This window comes from Callithrix jacchus, chromosome 7, assembly GCF_049354715.1.
Source record: "Callithrix jacchus isolate 240 chromosome 7, calJac240_pri, whole genome shotgun sequence".
Taxonomy (NCBI): Eukaryota; Metazoa; Chordata; class Mammalia; order Primates; family Cebidae; genus Callithrix; species Callithrix jacchus.
In genome coordinates this window covers 64,850,937-64,868,700 of record NC_133508.1, presented here as the reverse complement: position 1 = coordinate 64,868,700, position 17,764 = coordinate 64,850,937, and the positions used below count along the sequence as shown (strand labels likewise).

Below are 17,764 nucleotides of genomic sequence, written 5' to 3'. Positions count from 1 at the left end.
TTCAGTCTGGGGGCTATGGGGACAGGGATGTCTTTGTGTCCCTCTCAGCTGGATATGGCTTCAGAAGGCAGAATCTTCTCTTTCCCAGAGGCTGTGCATTTCTGAAGGCAGGGCTGTCTCCTCTTCGGTTGAGGGTACCTGTAGGCGCAGCTTTGTCACACCCATTGGACTGGCCTCTTGTGGACAAACTGGCTGTATGTCCCTTAAAACAGGGGTGCCTCTAGAGGCAGCTTTGGGTCTTTTTCATCAGTTTGGGGCTCACTGGATTCGGGGCTGTGCCCACTGAAGCCTGGGTTTCTTAGGACAAGGCTCGCCCACTGAAGCCTGGGTTTCTTAGGACAAGGCTCAGGCTGGGAGCTCCTGAGGACAGGGCTGGGTCCTTCTCCAGGTTAGGGATCATCTCCCTCTCAGTCAAAGGATCCAGTTCCTCTCTCCTCTGGCAGCCCAGGCACAGCCCTTCCTCCCAGAGGGACACAGCATCTGGGGGCGGGGGCCCAGCCCAGTATTGTGGGATGAGCTGGTGTGCCTGGCTGGATGTGGGTATTCCTGGTGACCTCGGTGTTGGGGCCCCACCCCAGGAGCTGCCTTCCTGGCCTCAGCTGCCCTGCCCACCCAGCAGAGCCCGGGGGCAGGCCTTTCCTAACCCTTCATCCTGCTGCTGCCCATTGGAGGCTAGAGCAGAGTGAGTCACACACCTGCGCCTGGACCCGTCCTCTGCCTCCTCTCCACTCATTTCCTGCTTCCTGCCCTTCCCGAGAAGCCGTCCAGGAGCTCCCGGAGAAGCTGCAAGAAAACATGCTCTCAGGTGCTCTGTCTGCCTCAGCCCGTTTGCCAGTGCCTGGGCCACCATCCCTGCCGTTTCTCAGGTAAGAGGCTGGTGGCCTGAGGGAAGGACTCAGGTTCGGCCGCTTCATCTAGCTGCCCTGCAGAATCCCCAAGGCTGCTCAGATTCCGGAAGGGTCTACAGAGCTGGGTGACGCCTGATTGCCCTCCTGTCAGCACCCCTCAAAGACAGGGCCCGTCTTTGTTGCCCACAGACACAGCACAATCCTCCCACCCCTCACGGCCATTCACACACACTCCCTCACAGACCACACAAAACACATCCTTATCACCCACAGAACCCCTTCATGACACACAACAGAGCCTCATCATCCACAGATACAACCCATGACCCTCCCTATACACATACACAAATGGGCACCAACAGACAAGATTGCCTCAGGCGATGCAGATCCTAACCCAAGGAAAAACATCCTCACAGACACACAGGAGGCACAACTGCACTGGCAGACACACGCCCCAACCTGGAAGACCCTCCACCCATTCACTGCAAACAAACCCACTCCACAAGGTCTCACAAATATCTGCCCCACATGTGCACACATGCACACACATACACACAACAACGCAACCACCTGTACATACCACAGAATTGCCCTTCCCTCAGATGCGCCTCTGCCCCTGCCCTACTCTTCAGTCAGTAAGTCAGGAACCCCATCCCCACTTCTCACCCTCCTCAAGTGCTGGCAGCCAGGGTAGCACAGTGGGTCAAAAAGGGCAGGAGCAGAGCCAGGGGTCCCAGCTGCACCGAGCCTAACAGGAGAGGCTAGCAATCCCAGCTGTCTCAGTGTTGCTTCCTATGGCCCTAGAACTTACAGCACACTGATAATAAAAACGGGTGGATCATCTGAGGTCAGGAGTTTGAAACCAGCCTGACCAACATGGTAAAATTTTGTTTCTACTAAAATTACAAAAATTAGCTGGGCATGGTGGTGTGCACCTGTAATCCCAGGTACTCAGGAGGTTGAAGCAGGAGAATCGCTTGAACCCAGGAGGCAGAGTTTACAGTGAGCTGAGATCGCACCACTGCACTCCAGACTGGGCACAGAGCAAGACTCTGTCTCAAAAAAAGAAAAGCTCCAGCTACCGGCATTTACCACGTCTCCTGGGAGCCAAACGCCATGCTCAAGGCTTTTACAAGCCTTATCTTATACAGTTGTGTAAAACCTTTATGAAGTAGAGATTCTTGTCTTCATTTTATATCTATGGAAATAGGCTGAGAGAGGTTACAAAAGTTGCCTAATGTACCACAGCTAAGAGGCTGTAGTGGTATTTAAACTTAGGTGAATTTAGTCCCAGAGTCCATCTCTTTTTTAAACGTTTCTATTTATTTATTGAGACACGATCACACTCTGTCACCCAGGTTGGAGTGTAGTGGTGGCATGATCTTGGCTCATGGCAGCCTGGACCTCCTGGGCTCAAACGTTCCTCCTGCTTCAGTCCCTTCATGTGTAGCTGGGACCACAGACATGCACCACCATGCCCAGCTAATTTTTATATTTTTTGTAGAGGCAAGGTTTCATCAAGTTGCCTAGGCTGGTTTTGAATTCCTGGACTCAAGCAATCCTCTCGCCTTGGCCTCCCAGAGTGCTGGGATTATAGCAGGCATGAGCCACAGCACCTGGCCTCTTACCTCTTTTTTTTTTCTTTTTCCTGAGGCAGAGTCTTACCCTGCTGCCCAGGCTGGAGTGCAGTGGCCTGATCTCAGTTTACTGCAACCTCTGCCTGCCAGGTTCAGTGATTCTCCTGCCTCAGCCTCCCGAGTAGCTGGGATTACAGGCATGTGCCACTACGACCAGCTAATTTTTCTGTATTTTTGGTATCCTCGAATTCTTGACCTCGTGATCAGCCCGCCTCAGCCTCTCAAAGTGCTGGGATTACAGGTGTGAGCCACCGTACCCAGCCTCTGCTTTTTTGATTTAAAACAAACAAAGAAACCCAAAATGAGAGGTAATAATCAGCAAGTTAAAATTTCGATAGATATAAAAGAGTGCATGGAGAGAAGATCTCGCCTGTCCTTGTTCTCCAACCACCCTATTTCCCTCTTGGGGGAAGCCTGAGTCGCTCTTGGAGACTCTCTCTCTCTCTCTCTCTCTCTGTCTCTTTCTCTTTTTTTTCTTTTTGTAGATATGAGGTCTCACTATGTTGCCCAGGCTGGTTTCAAACCCTGGGCTCAAGCGGTCCACCCACCCTGGCCTCCCAAAGTGCTTGGACTATAGGTGTGAGGCACTGCGACTGGCTGAAGACCTCTCTTTGAACCACTGAGTTAGACTTATGACGGTTACGTTTCATACCAATGTCATGGCTTTCTAGTCTCTCAGGGCTCTAAGAAGAGTGCCCGGGCTCTGTGGGCTTTCCAAGGCCCTCCCCTGCCCAGGCAAAGCCAGCGGCCTCATCCAGGGCTTCTTGGAATTTAAGTCCTCTGCTGCCCTAAATCTCCAGGGACCTCCCTGCCTTTGAATCTCCTGGTCTGGATTTTTCTCCCCGTCAGTCCTCCTCTGCATGGTCTGAGGTTTCCTCTCAGGATACAGTGCATGCCGGTGCAACCTTACAAGATGGGGAGCAGAGCAATTCTTTCTTTGCTCCTGAGCTGGAGAGTGAGGGCCAGCGGGACTCAGACCTGAGCAAGGGAGGGAAAGGATGAGGGAGAAGAAGAGGAAGAGGAGAGGAGAAGAGAGAGGAGAATCATAGTGGCCAGGCGTTGTCCTTTACTGGCTGAATCCCATTGTGAGGATGGGGTGCTTCACAGATGAAGACTCTGAGGCTCCGGGAGGCCCAGGGACTTGTCCAAGGTGATGCAGTTGTGAAGTGGCAGAGATGGGATTCAAACTCCCAAAATTTGAGAGAGGATGAGAGAGAGAGAGAAAGAGAGAGAGAGGAGAGAGAAAGAGAAAGAGAGAGAGAGAAAGAGAGAGAGAGAGAAGCTGAAGTTGTGGTGAGGAGGGAGAGAAGATTCAGGGCTGTTCATCCCCAGGAGTCTCTGCCCAACTTACTTTTGGGCTCTCAGGGGCCTCTGGTTGTAAAGCAGACATTTGTATGTTTCTTTAGTGCAATCCCCTTCCTCCCGTGACTATTCTGTTCTTTTGCGCTATCACCTGTCCTTGGAATTGTCTATACCATCCCTTCTTTACTACAACTTAATGGCAAGGCTGATAGATGATGCGGCATGTTCCTGGACTTCTCACTCTCTCACTCTCCAGATTCTGTTTGGCAATATCAGGCTCATGTATTTGTCTCATACAATATAAAATAGATATAATCTGTAGAATAGTATTACAAACACCTGTGTATCCACTATAGTGTTAAATATTACAGTTATAATAGAAGCCTCCTGTGTACCCACACTAATTCACCCCCTCTTTCCCAGAGGTAATCATATCCTGAATTTGTCTCTATATATGGATGCGTGTGTATTGCCTTCTCCAACATAACAATGTTTTAATATGTTAAGAAATGTTATCTGACCAGGCAAAGTGGCTCATGTAATCCAGCACTTGGGGAGGCCAAGGCAGGCAGATCACTTGATTCCAGGATTTCGAGATCAGCCTGGCCAACATGGAGAAACCCTGTCTCTACAAAAAATGCAAAAGTTATCTGGGCACTTGGTGCATGCCTGTAGTCCCTGCTACTCAGGAGGCTGAGGTGGGAGGATGCCTTGAGCCCAGGAGGTGGAGGTTGCCGTGAGCCGAGATCGCTCCACTGCACTCCAGCCTGGGTGATAGAGCCAGACCTCATCTCAAAAGTGTAATTTATCCTCTGCAACATGCTTTTTTAGTATTGCATGTTTATTATCCTTGTTGTTATATGCAGCTCTTTTCATTTTAACGTATGTACACATATGCACAGGATTGCATTGAAAAAACATACAAATGTCTGTTTCCTTCTGTGTTTAATATTTTTGGTAAATACTTGCAAAGAATGTGCACATTTTTAACTTTATTATAAAATTATTGACACATCATCTGGCAAGCATTTATTATGAAATTAATTTCCAAAATAGTAGTGGCAGCTGCACTGTCTTTTGGCAGGGTAATGAGAGTTTCCATTGCTCTGTACCCTCTCCAGTACTTGGAATTGGCAGACTTGAATTTCTTCCATTCAGGTGGGTGGTGATTGTTTTAACTTGGCGCCTGATTTCCCAGAACGTTGACTATATTTTTATATTTCTTGATCATTTGGGCTTTTCCTTCTGTGCATTGCCTATTATTTTCTTGACTTATTTTTCTACTGGGTTTTTCTTTAAAGTTGACTTATGAAATTTATATTATACAGTGGCTGAAAATTCTTTGTTATATGTGTTGCAAATATCTTCTCCTGATCTGTGACTCCTCATCAGTTTTATTTTTTTTGAGACTGAGTTTTGCTCTTGTTGCTCAGGCTGGAGTGCAATGGTGTCATCTCAGCTCGCTGAAACCTCTGCCTCCCAGGTTCAAGGGATTCTCCTGCCTCAGCCTCCTAAATAGCTGGGATTACAGGTGCCAGCCACCATGCCCAGCTAATTTTTTGTATTTTTAGTAGAGACTGGGTTTCACCATGTTGGCCATACTTGTCTCAAATTCCTGACCTTGGATGATCCATCTGCCTTGGCCTCCCAAAGTGCTGGGATTACAGGCCTGAGCCACTGTGCCCAGCCTGTTTTTTTTTTTTTTTTTTTTAATTTTTTATTGCATTTTAGGTTTTGGGGTACATGAGCAGAACATGCAAGACAGTTGCGTAGGTACACACATGGCAGTGTGTTTTGCTTTCTTTCTCCCCTTCACCCACATTGTTTGTTTGTTTTTTGAGACAGAGTCCCCCTCTGTCACCTAGGCTGGAGTGCAGTTGTGAAGTCTTGGCTCAGAGCAACCTCTGCCTCCTGGGCTCAGGTGATTCTTATGTCTCAGCCTCCTGAGTAGCTGGGATTACAGGCGCGTGCCACCACACCAGGCTAATTTTTGTACTTTTAGTAGAGATGGGGTCTCGCTGTGTTGCCCAGGATGGTCTCAAACTCCTGGGCTCAAGCAATCTGCCCACCTCAGCCTCCTAAAGTGCTGGGATTACAGGTGTGAGTCACTGCACCCAGCCATTTTTGTATTTTTAGCAGAGATGGGATCTTGCTATATTGCCCAAGCTGGTTTTGAACTCCTGGGCTCAACTGATCCACCTGCCACAGCCTCCCAAAGTGCTGGGATTACAGGTGTGAGCCACTGCACCGGCTTTCGTCAGTGTTACAGTGTGTTTTAATGTGCACAGTTTTCAAATTTCTCTGGTCAAATTGATCCAGCTTTTCTTTATTATTTGTAATTTCCATGTCTTAATTTAAGAAGTTTTCTTGGCTGGGCATGGTGTTTACACCAGTAATCCCAGCTCTTTGGGAGACTGAGGTGGACAGATCGCTTGAGGCCAGGAGTTTGAGACCAGCTTAGGCAACATGGTGAAACCCCACCTTTACAAAAAATACATGTGTCTTTAGTCCTAGCTACTTGGGAGGCTGAAGTGGGAGGATTGCTTGAGCACAGAGACAGAGGTTGCAGTGAGCCAAGTTTGCAACACTTCACTCTAGCTGGGTGACAAGTGAGACTCTGTCTTTAAAAAAAAATTTTTTTTTTGGTTGGGCATGGTGGCTCACATCTGTAATCCCATCACTTTGGGAGGCTGGGGTGAGCAGATCATGAGGTTAGGAGTTTGAGATCAACTAGGTGAAATTCCATCTCTACTATTTCTATTTTTCTAAAAATAGAAAAATTAGCCAGGCATGGCGTCACCCACCTGTGATCTCAGCTGCTTGGGAGGCTGAGGCAGGAGAATCGCTTGAACCCAGGAGGCGGAGGTTGTGATGAGCCCCAAGTGTGCCATTGCACTCCAGTCTGGGCAACAGAGTGAGACTCTGTCTCAAAACAAACAAACAAACAACCTCCCCCTTTTTTTACCCTACCCTAGATCATAAAGATATTCTCCTCTATTTTCTTCCAGAACTTTGCATACTTTGCTTTGCATGGGTTGTTCCTCCACTTGGAATTTAATTCTGGATATGATGTGAGGGATCTAATTTTATTATTTTTTCCTTAATGGATAGCTAATAACTTGCACTATTAGTGACTATTAGTAGCTAGTATCTACTCTTATTGATCTGTAATGGCAACTCTGTGATGTGTCAATTTCCATAGATGAGCTCTCTATTTATGGGGTCTCTGTTTTGTTTTTACCACTGTTTATCCCTCCTCACTTCAGTGAGTAGCCCTTTTCTTATCAGTAAATGAAGGATAGTTGGGGTGGAAGAATACCACAGGGAGAAGAGCATGGGTTTTGGAATCACTATGATAATACCACTCTGAGGGCTAGGCGAGGTGGCTCATGTCTGTAATCCCAGCACTTTGGCAGGCCAAGGCCAGTGGATCGCTTGAACTCAGGAGTTTGAGATGAGGCTGGGCAACATAGTGAGACTCTGTCTCAATAAAAGAAAAAAAACCACTCTGTCTTTTATTATTATTTTTTTTATTCTTTTGAGATGGAGTCTCCCTCTGTCACCCAGGCTGAAGTGCAATGGCACGATCTCAACTCACTGCAATCTCTGTCTCCCAGGTTCAAGCAATGCTTCTGCCTCAGCCTCTGGAGTAGCAGAATTTACAGGCGTATGCCACCACCATGGATAATTTTTGTTTGTTTGTTTTGTTTTGTTTTGTTTTATTGAGACAGAGTCTTGCTCTGTCACCCAGGCTGGAGTGCAGTGGCATGATCCTGGCTCACTGCAACCTCCGCCTCCCAGGTTCAAGCAATTCTTCTGCCTCAGCCTCTTGAGTATCTGAACTGTAGGCATGTGCCACCATGCATGGCTAATTTTTTGTATTTTTAGTAGAGATAGGGTTTCACTGTATTAACAAGGATGGTCTCACTTCATAACCTTGTGATCTGCCCGCCTCAGCCTCCTAAAGTGCTGGGATTACAGGCGTGAGCCACTGCACCTGGCATAATTTTAATATTTTTATTAGAGATGGGGTTTCACCATGTTGCCCCGATTGGTCTTGAACTCCTGACCTCAGGTGATCCACCTGCCTCAGCCTCCTAAAGTGCTGGGATTACAGGTGAATGTCACTATGCCCAGCCCCACTCTGTCTTAATACTGTGACTTTGTTTTATTTATTTATTTATTTATTTTGAGATGGAATCTTGCTCTGTCACCTGGGTTGAAGTGCAATGGCGTGATCTTGGCTCACTGAAACCTCCGCCTCACGGGTTCAAGCAATTCTCCTGCCTCAGCCTCCTGAGTAGCTAGGATTACAGGCGCCCACCACCACACCTGGCTACATTTTGTATTTTTAGATGAGATGGGGTTTCACCATGTTGGTCAGGCTGGTCTCGAATTCCTGACCTTGTGATCTGCCCACTTCGGCCTTACAAAGTGCTGGGATTACAGGTGTGAGCCACTGTGCCTGGCCAATACTATGACTTTGTATTAAGACTTGACATGGGATGTGAAAAGTCATTTCAGGTATCCTTGTTGTTCATATATATATGCCCTTGTTCTTCAAAAATTTCTCCGTTACTCTTGGCTCTTTGCTTTTTTTTTTTTTTTTTTTTTGAGACAGTCTCACTCTGTTGCCCAGGCTGGAGTGCAGTGGCGAAATCTTGGCTTACCATGACCTCCGCCTCCAGGGTTTAAGTGATTCTTCTGCCTCAGCCTCCCGAGTAGCTGGGACTACAGGCATGTGTCACCATGCCCAGCTAATTTTTGTATTTTTAGTAGAAGCAGGGTTTCACTATGTTGGCTAGGCTGGTCTTGAATCCCTGACTTTATGATCCTCCTGCCTCAGTTTCCCAAAGTGCTGGGATTACAGGCGTGAGCCACTGCGCCTGGCTTCTTGTTTTTTTCAAAATGAGTTTTATAATTTTCCTTATCAAGATTTTGTACATCTTAGGGCTGGGTGCAGTGGCTCATGTCTGTAATCCCAGCACTTTGGGAGGCCAAGGCTGAAGATCACCTGAGGTCAGGAGTTCAAGATCAGCCTGGCTAACATGGTGAAACCCTGTCTCTACTGGAAAAAAAAAAATTAGCCAAGCATGGTGGCGTGTGCCTGTAGTCCCTGCTACTGGGGAGGCTGAGGCGGGAGAATTGCTTGAACTCAAGAGATGGAGGCTGCAGTGAGCTGAGATAGTGCCACTGCCCTCCAGCCTGGGTGACAGGATAAGACTCCATCTCAAAGATCCTGCAATCTTTGGCCAAAAAAAAAAAAAAAACAAGCCAAAATAGTTTTCTTGCTATTGTAAGTTGTGTCTTCTTAAAAATGTCATTTTTTGTTTAATTGCTAGTTTAAAGGAACGTGATTGCTTTTTACATGTTTAAGTGCTTTTCTGGTTCTAATAAATTTTCCATGGAATTGCTGCAATTTTTCTATGGAAAAGGTCATATTGTCTGTGAAGATGACAGGTTTGCTTTTCCTTTCCAATCTTCATAACTTTTTTTCCTTTGGTCTGATACTCTTCACAACAGAATGAGGTTGTGATTATTCCTATATGATTATTCCCAGTTGCAAATTAGAAAGCAGGCTTGAAGAGGTAATTTGAGTTTTTCAAGTTCACACAGAAAGCAGGTGGCATCAAGAATTGAACTCAAGTTTCATTGATTCTAAAACCTGTGCCCTTTTCCCTATGGTATTCTTTCACTCGTATTATCCTTCATTTCTTGATGAGAAAAGCAATACTTACAGCAAGAAAGTGTCCACAACACTCTTGGCAAAGGACAGGTTTTGAAGGCAGAAAGAACTGGACGATACCTTTGTGATAGTTGTGCAGGACTGCCCTAGTTTAGCGTATCTGGGTCCTAATTCCAGCTTTGCTACCTGCCAGCTATGTTACTTAGGTAAATCACTTCCTCTCTCTAATGCCATTCATTCATTCATTCATTCAATAAGCTTTATCCAGCATCTGCAAAGTGCCAGGCCATCTTCTAGATCTTGGCAATAAACTCAAGGAGATTACAGTTTAGTTGGGGAGAAGATAATGAGCAAAGTAAATAAATAAAAGACATGTTTTATTAGATGTGATATTTGCTATAGAGAAAAGGAAAGCAGGGTGAGGGCCTGGGAATGAGGGGTGATGGCTGCAACTTATTAGGGTGGTCAGGAAAGGCCCCACTGAGAAAGTGGCATTTGAGGAAAGATCAAACTTTGAGTGTCTGAGGAAGAGTGTTTCAGGCAGAGAGAACAGCAGGTACAAAAGGGTGAGGTGAGGCTGGGCACGGTCGCTCACACCTGTAATCCCAGCACTTTGGGACGCCAAGGTGGGCAGATCACCTGAGATCAGGAGTTCAAGACCAGCCTGGCCAACATGGTGAAACCCCATCTCTACTGAAAATACAAAAATTAGCTGGTGTGGTGGCGGGCATCTGTAATCCCAGCTACTGAGGAGGCTAAGGCAGGAGAATCGCTGGAACCTGGGAGAAGGAGGTTGCAGTCAGCTGAGATCACACTATGGAACTCCAGCCTGGCTGACAGGGCAAGATTCTGTCTCAAAAACAATCAAACAAAAAAACAAAAAAGAAAAATAAAAGGGTGAGGGTGAGAGTGTGCTGAGGAAGGGCGGGAAGACCAGAACGACTACAGCGGGGGGAGTGAGATGTAGGGGATGAGCAGAGGTCTTATAGGATCTCACAGGTGCTTTAAAGGACTTTGACTTTTCCTGTGAGATGGAAGGCCCTGGGGGGCTTTGAGCAGAGGAATGATGTGAAGTGATTGATGTCGAATAGTTCAACCTAGTTGCTGTGTTAGGAACAGACTAGGCTGGGTGCAGTGGCTCATGCCTGTAATTCCAGCAATTTGGCAGGCTGAGGTGGGAGGATCACGTGAGGTCAGGAGTTTGAGACCAGCCTGGCCAAAATGGTGAAACCCCATGTCTACTAAAAATACAAAAATTAGTGCTTGCTTTGGCAGCACATGTACTAGAATGGGAACGATACAGAGAAGATTAGCATGGCCCCTGCGCAAGGATGACGCACAAATTCGTGAAGCGTTCCATATTTTAAAAAAATACAAAAGTTAGCTGAGTATGGTGGCGCATGCCTATAATCCCAGCTACTTGGAAGGCTGAGGCAGGAGAATTGCTTGAGCCCAGGAGGTGGTGGTTGCAGTGAGCTGAGATTATGCCCCTGCACTCCAGCCTAGGTGACAGAGCAAGACTCCAACTCAAAAAAAAAAAAAAAAGAACATACTAAAGAGTATGGAAGCAGGAGCAGGGAGATGGGGAGGAGGCTGCAATCAAGCAGGGAGGTGGAGGGACTTGGACCAGGGCTGGGCTGTAGCAGTGGAGGTGGTGAGAAGTGGCAAGATTTTGGACCTTCCTTCCTTCCTTCCTTCCTTCCTTCCTTCCTTCCTTCCTTCCTTCCTTCCTTCCTTCCTTCCTTCCTTCCTTCTTCCTTCTTTCCTCTCTCTTTTTCTTTCTCCCTACCTACTCATTTTGTCATCCCTCCATCATTTAAAATTTAAAGTAAATTTATTTATTTTAAAATTTAAAATAGGTTTGACGAAAATTTTTTAAAAATAGCTTATGAACACAAACATAAAGCAACCCCTGGCCTAGCACAGTGGCTCATGTCTGTAATCCCAGCACTTTGGGAGGCCAAGGTGAGTAGATCGCCTGAGGTCAGGAGTGTGAGACCAGCCTGACCAACATAGTGCCACCCCGTCTGTACTGAAAATACAAAATTAGCTGGGGGTGGTGATGCATGCCTGTAATCCCAGCTACTTGGGAGGGTGAGGTAGGAGACTCACTTGAACCTGGGAGGCAGAGGTTGCAGTGAGCTGAGGTTGCACCATTGCACTCCAACTTGGGCAACGAGAGCAAAACTCCATCTCAAAAATAAATAAATAAGTAATAAAAAATAAGGCAACCCCTAAAATAAGCAGTCTCCTACTTTCTTGATGATAAGATGCCAAAAGAGATTTTTTAAAGGTCAAGTTGAATATATAGAAACTCTTAGGAATATAGCTAATATGATAGAGTTTTTCAGTCCTAGTACTATTAACATTTTAAATCAAATAATTTTTTGTTGTAGGGCCTGTTCTGTGCGTTGTCGTATTTTTAGCCCCATCCCTAGCCTCAACCCACTAGATGCCAGCAGCACAACCTCACCCCACCCCATCTCCCAGTTGTCACCACCAAAAATATCTCTGGACACGGACAGTTGTCCCTAGAAGGCAAAATAGCTCCTGGTTGAGAATCACTGGTATAGTCAAATGCCTACCTATTACACAGACACATTTTTTGGAGACAGGATCTCACTCTGTCTCCCAGGCAGGAGTGGCAGTGGTGCAATCACGGCTCACTGCAGCCTCAACCTATTGCACTCAAGTGATCCTCCCACCTCAGCCTCTTGAGTAGCTAGGACTGCAGATGTGCACCACCACACCCAGCTAATTTTTTTTTTTTTTTTTTTATTACTTGTAGAGACGTGGTTTTACCACATTTCCCAGGCTCGTCTCAAACTCCTGAGCTCAAGCCATCCTCCCATCTTGGCCTCCCAAAGTGCTGGCATTGAGCCACTGTGCCCAGCCTTACTTATAATGTTTAACTTATTTCTTTAATTACGTATATACTTACACATTTTGGGCAATAGCTCATTATTTTATAAATATTTCTTTTTTGCACTCAAATTTCATAAAACGAATGTATTCAAACCTTTATAGGCATCTGTTATGCCAGCGCCTTCATTGCTGTTATGGCCCCTCTTCGTCATTTAACAGAGCTTTCTAGGCTGCATCATTTTCACTTCCGTCCACATTTAATATGATGCAGCACTTAACATCCCAGTAAGACGCTCTCACAGGAAAATTACATCCCAAGATACAATTATCCACTACATCATATTGGGACAGTTTTCTTTTCCACTGCTGTTCTGATCTCAAAACTCACCAAGTATTGCTTTAAAAAACAAACACCAAATTGAATTTCTTTAAAAAAACAAACAACAAAAACCCTTTTTTATTTATAAAAAATTGAAAACCACTGGACATGGTGGCTCATGCCTGTAATTCCAGCACTTTGGGAGGCTGAGGCGGCTGGATCACCTGAGGTCAGAAGTTTGAGACCATCCTGGCCAACACGGTGAAATCCCATCTCTACTAAAAATACAAAAATTAGCCAGGTGTGGTATTGGGTGCCTGTAATCCCAGCTACTTGGGAGGTTGAGGCAGGAGAGTAGCTTAAACATGGGAGGCGGAGGTTGCAGTGAGCCAAGATGGTGCCACTGCACTCCAGCCTGGGTGAAAAAAATATATATATATGTCCAAATTTGAATCTAATTAAGCCTTTAGGTCTAACCTCAGTTTTCAGGAAATACAGGGGACAAAGGAATAAATTAAAGAACCTCACAAGGAAGCAAATCAGCCAATTCCAGAATATAGACCATTCTACTGGACAAATGAGCCAGTTCTCTCCAGAAATCAACCACATGAACACAAAAACAAACACAGGGCCGCCTCAGTGGCTCATGCCTGTAATCCCAACACTTTGGGAAGCTGAGGCAGAAGGATCTCTTGAGCCCAGGAGTTTGAGACCAACCTGGGTAAAATAATGAGACCCTGTCTCTACCCTCACACACACACACACACACACAAAAGGTTAAAAATAAAATGAAATAAAAGCACACAAGAAACAGAGAGGAGACTGTTTCAGATTAAAAGAGATTCAAGAGGCTGGACACAGAGGCTCATGTCTGTAATCCCAGCACTTTGGGAGGCTGAGGCAGGCAGATCACTTGAGGTCAGGAGTTTGAGACCAGCTTGGCCAACATGGTGAAATCCCATCTCTACTAAAAATATAAAAATCAGCTGGGCGTCGTGGTATGCACCTGTAATCTCAGCTACCTGGGAGGCTGAGGCAGGAGAATCGCTTGAACCCAGGAGGCAGAGATTGCAGTGAGCTGAGATCACACCACTGCACTCCAGCCTGGGTGATGACAGAGCAAGACTCCATCTCCAAAAAAAAAGAAAAGAAAAAAAGAAAGTTGCAGCTGATCCTGCAACTGGCAGGGAGGAACCAGGAAATAAATACTCAACCCTTTCTTTTCTCCCATCCTCTGACGTCTTATCAGCACCGCCAGTTGGCTGAGCCCAGCCAGAAACAAGGGAACAATTAACGTGGTCCATACAGGGCAGCTTCTCGGGGCGCAGAGCGGGGTGAAGAGGGTGGAGTGCACTCTGAGCATGCACCACCATTCCCAGAGTGGGTCTGGAGGAGACAACAGCAGATATCCAGGACACACATATCTGAGAAAAATCAAGGAAACTGGAAACTGGTATATGGACAGGATTTTAGATAATTCTAAGGATTTCTTGATAATTTTACTAGGAGACAATGGTGTTACAGCTATATAATAAAATGTTCATATATGTGGAATTTGCTTTAAAATATTGCAGCAAAATAAGAAGGAAGGAAGGAGAAAGAGAAAGTAAGAAAGACAAAGAAAAGAAAGAAGGATGAACAGAGAGCATGAAGAAGAAAGAAAGGAAGAGGAATAAAGGGAGGGGGGAGAAATAGAGAGTATGGCAACATATTTTATTTATTTATTTATTTAAATTATTTATTTTTTTGAGATGTCTCAAACTTGTGACCTCAAGCAGTTCGCCTGCCTCAGCCTCCCAAAGTGCTGGGATTACAGGCTGAGCCACCACACCTGGCCAGTGTGTGTTGTTTTAAACCACTAAGTTTGTGGTAACATTTTACAGCAGCCATAGGAAACTGCCACAAGGATTTATTGTAATCTGCTTTCTCTTTTTGTGTTATGTATGAAAAATTTTCTAAGTTGTATTTGAGCATGCACAATTCACAACACCACCTACGAAACAGTCTTGCCAGGAAATCGAAGTAGAATCAGCAAGTTCAACCACCAGTTTTCTCCAGTTAACAGAAGGAAATGGATCATAGGGATTTAGCTCAGCAAACGCAGATGATAAACATCCAGAACAAAAGACCTGCTTTCTTCAATAAATAAATTCTAAACCAGAAAAAAAGATATAGGGAGAAACTAGTCACTAAAAGAGAATTAGGAGGTCGAGTGGGTAGGAGCTCATTCCTGTAATCCCAGCACCTTGAGAGGTCATGAGTTTGAGATTAGCCTGGACAATATAGTGAGACTGAGATCGCACCACTGCACTCCAGCCTGCGTGACAGAGCGAGACTCCATCTCAAAAAAGCAAGAGGATCACTTGACACAGGAGTTTGAGACCAGCGTGGGCAACACAGTGAGAACTCGCCTCTAAATAAATAAATTAATTAAATAAGGAGAATTAAGAGACATAGCAACCAATTGCTACATGAATCTTCTTGGATCCTGATTCAAACAAAAGGGTGGGGGGGTGGGGGGGAAGAAAAAAAATGGGCTGGGTGTGGTGGCTCATACCTGTAATCCCAGCACTTTGGGAGGCCAAGGCAGGTGGATCACTTGAGGTCAGGAGTTTGAGACCCGCCTGGCCAACATGGTGAAACCCCATCTCAACTAAAAATAAAAAATTAGCTGGATGTGGCAGTGCAGGCCTGTAATCCCAGCTACTCTGTAGAAGGACCACTTAAAACTGGGTTGCAGAGGTTGCAATGAGCTGAGATTTTGCCACTGCACTCAGCCTGGGTGACAGAGTGAGACTCCATCTCAAAAAAAAAAAAAAGGTGATTTGTCCTTTGAGAGCCATTTTTGGCTTTGATAAGGGACATTAGGAAGAGGAGGCTGGCCCAGACACCCAGTGTGGAGTTGAGGCTGATGCTGACGCAGGCCCCTGACTCTGCTTGCACCTGCCTTGCTGTGGGACCCTGGTCCTGTCGGGACCTCCGTCTCCCTCCCTGTGTAGGAGGTTGTTGGCTTGGCTGATGTGTCTGAGGGACTTGCTTGTTTAGACAGGCACCCTCGGTCGGGCCTGGTGCCTGGGGGTACTCAGTTGGTGCTTGTTGGCTGGTTGAAGGAGTGAGTGGGTAAATGAATTGGAAACTGAGGCAGGGACTCTGGCTCACCCCTCACTTATGCACACAGGATGCTCCCACTGGCTCACTTTCACACATACCCCCACATTCACACTCACACTCACACATTCATGTGCGTTCATCCCTGATTGCCCACCCCTCTTCACCCACACGCTCCCATGAACTCACACACTGCCCAACCCAGGCTCCAGATCTCAGGAAGCTTCCGCCTCCAGCCCCAAAGCTCTGTTCCCATGGGATTTCTGAGCTCAATGCTTCTTGGTCACTAGGGATGCCCTGCCCAGTCGTGCCACTCACCACAGTGGCTCTTCTGAGCTCCTCTCTTCTCTCTCCATTTTATATCCCAAGGCCACTCTCTTTCCTCTGCTCCCTGTCTCTGATTTTCTCTCTCACCCCCATCCAGAGACACACAGACCCAAATGTGCACAGGCGCCCGCTCACTGACTGTGTCTGGTTGTGGACCTTCCCTGGTCTTTGTCTGTGTATCTCCTTGTTCCTCTCATCTCTCCCGGTGTTTACATCTTTTTCCCTGAGCCTCGCTCCCTCCATCCCTTCCTCCACCCTCTCATTTTTTTTCCTGACTCCGTCCCACACCCCCCTTCTCTCCTTCGATTTTCCTGGTCCCTCATCTCTCCTCCCTCCTATTCCTCACCCTCATGCTCTCTTTCTCACTTGCTTTCTCTCTCTTGCTTTTCCTCTTTCTCACCTCAGCTCCCTGGCATTGGGTGCTGCCTATACCCGACCTGGCCCCTTGCTCTATGAGAAGCCTCTGTGCAGTGCTCAGGTCCTGGTTGCCCAGCTTGGAAGTTCCCGTGGCACCCGCTGAGAGGCCCTAGGGTCACAGCATTTCCTCCCGGGGGTGACTTGGCAGTGATACACTCTGTTTCCTCACTTCTGCAACTGCCAGCTGCGCAGAGACTGAGGCTGGGGCCAGGACCCAGGCAGAGACACACAGCCCCTGCAGCTGCAGCCACTGCCCCTACTACAGGTAAGATGGGGTCCTGGCCCCTGCTGGGCAAGGGGGAGGCTATAAAAATGTCCTCGGGAGGCAAACCAAGGTCATGCCACTAGGCTGCACAGGTGGGTGCTTCTATTTTTTTTTGAGACCGGATCTCACTCTGTTACCCAGGTGGGAGTGCAGTGGTGTGATCACAGTTCACTGCAGCCTGGACCTGCCAGGCTCAGGCCATCCTCCCACCTCAGCCTCCACAGTATCTGGGAGTCTCATGTTAAAGAAATAATTTCTTGAGTTCAAACATTCCTGGAGAGCCCAACACTCATCTTTGGCTTTCTGAGTCTTAAGGCAGTGCTGAGGTGACCCCAGAAACCTCACTGGGAGGTGGTGATGGTGGTGATGGGGGAAACTTGGATCTCGGGGAGCCAAATGACATCTGCTTGACAAGCTGTGTGGTCTTGGCCAAGTTACACTCCATCTCTGCGTAGTTTTCTAAATTTTCAAATAAGGATAATGCTATCTCCCCCACAGAATTGCTGGAACACATAAACGACCTGGTACAGGGCGGGGTACTTAGGAATTCACTAAATGCTAGGTTTGCCGGGTGGGGAAGGGGTTCCTGAAATAACCAGGTTATTATACAAAGGGCCGAGCCCACAACCAGTGGCCCTATCAGGTCCCAGGTGCTGGGGACAGGGTCCAGGCTGGCACCCACCGTCCTCGGCTGGCAGGAGGTCCAGATGTGGGATTGTGCACTCTCTCACTTGGGAAATATGACAGAACCAGCAGGCGCTCTCCCCACACCTTTAGGCTGTTTTCTATTAGCTCTGACTGAATACCCAGCTGTGTTCCAGGTGTTTGGGGAGTGTGTGTGTGTGTGTGTGTGTGTTGGGGGAGGAGGGGTAGGAGGTGTGTTGGGGAGTGCTAGCGAAGCAAAAAAGACACAACTAGCTTTAGGTCCTGGCAAACCAGCTGGAGAAAGAGGTCAGCTCCGTAGATGAAGATGGGTCCTGGGACTGAGGT

The 17,764-nt window shown here is 46.9% G+C and overlaps 1 protein-coding gene and 1 non-coding gene across 3 annotated transcripts in view; both read left to right on the top strand.

Moving 5' to 3' along the window:
- Nucleotides 1-754: 754 nt before the first annotated feature.
- PTAFR (platelet activating factor receptor) overlaps nt 755-17,764 on the top strand; it is a 43,992-nt gene continuing 26,982 nt past the window's right edge. Inside the window, exon 1 of one of the 2 annotated variants that reach the window (XM_035308389.3) lies at nt 755-866. The gene's annotated coding sequence lies outside the window, so the exon portion shown is untranslated. Of the gene's footprint in view, nt 867-16,676; nt 16,775-17,764 lie in introns of those variants that run through there. The other variant, XM_017974459.4, reaches the window with a different exon arrangement.
- Nucleotides 10,733-10,839, top strand: LOC118143341 (U6 spliceosomal RNA). Its single transcript, XR_004727568.1, has one exon. It is a non-coding gene; the product is annotated as a U6 spliceosomal RNA (small nuclear RNA).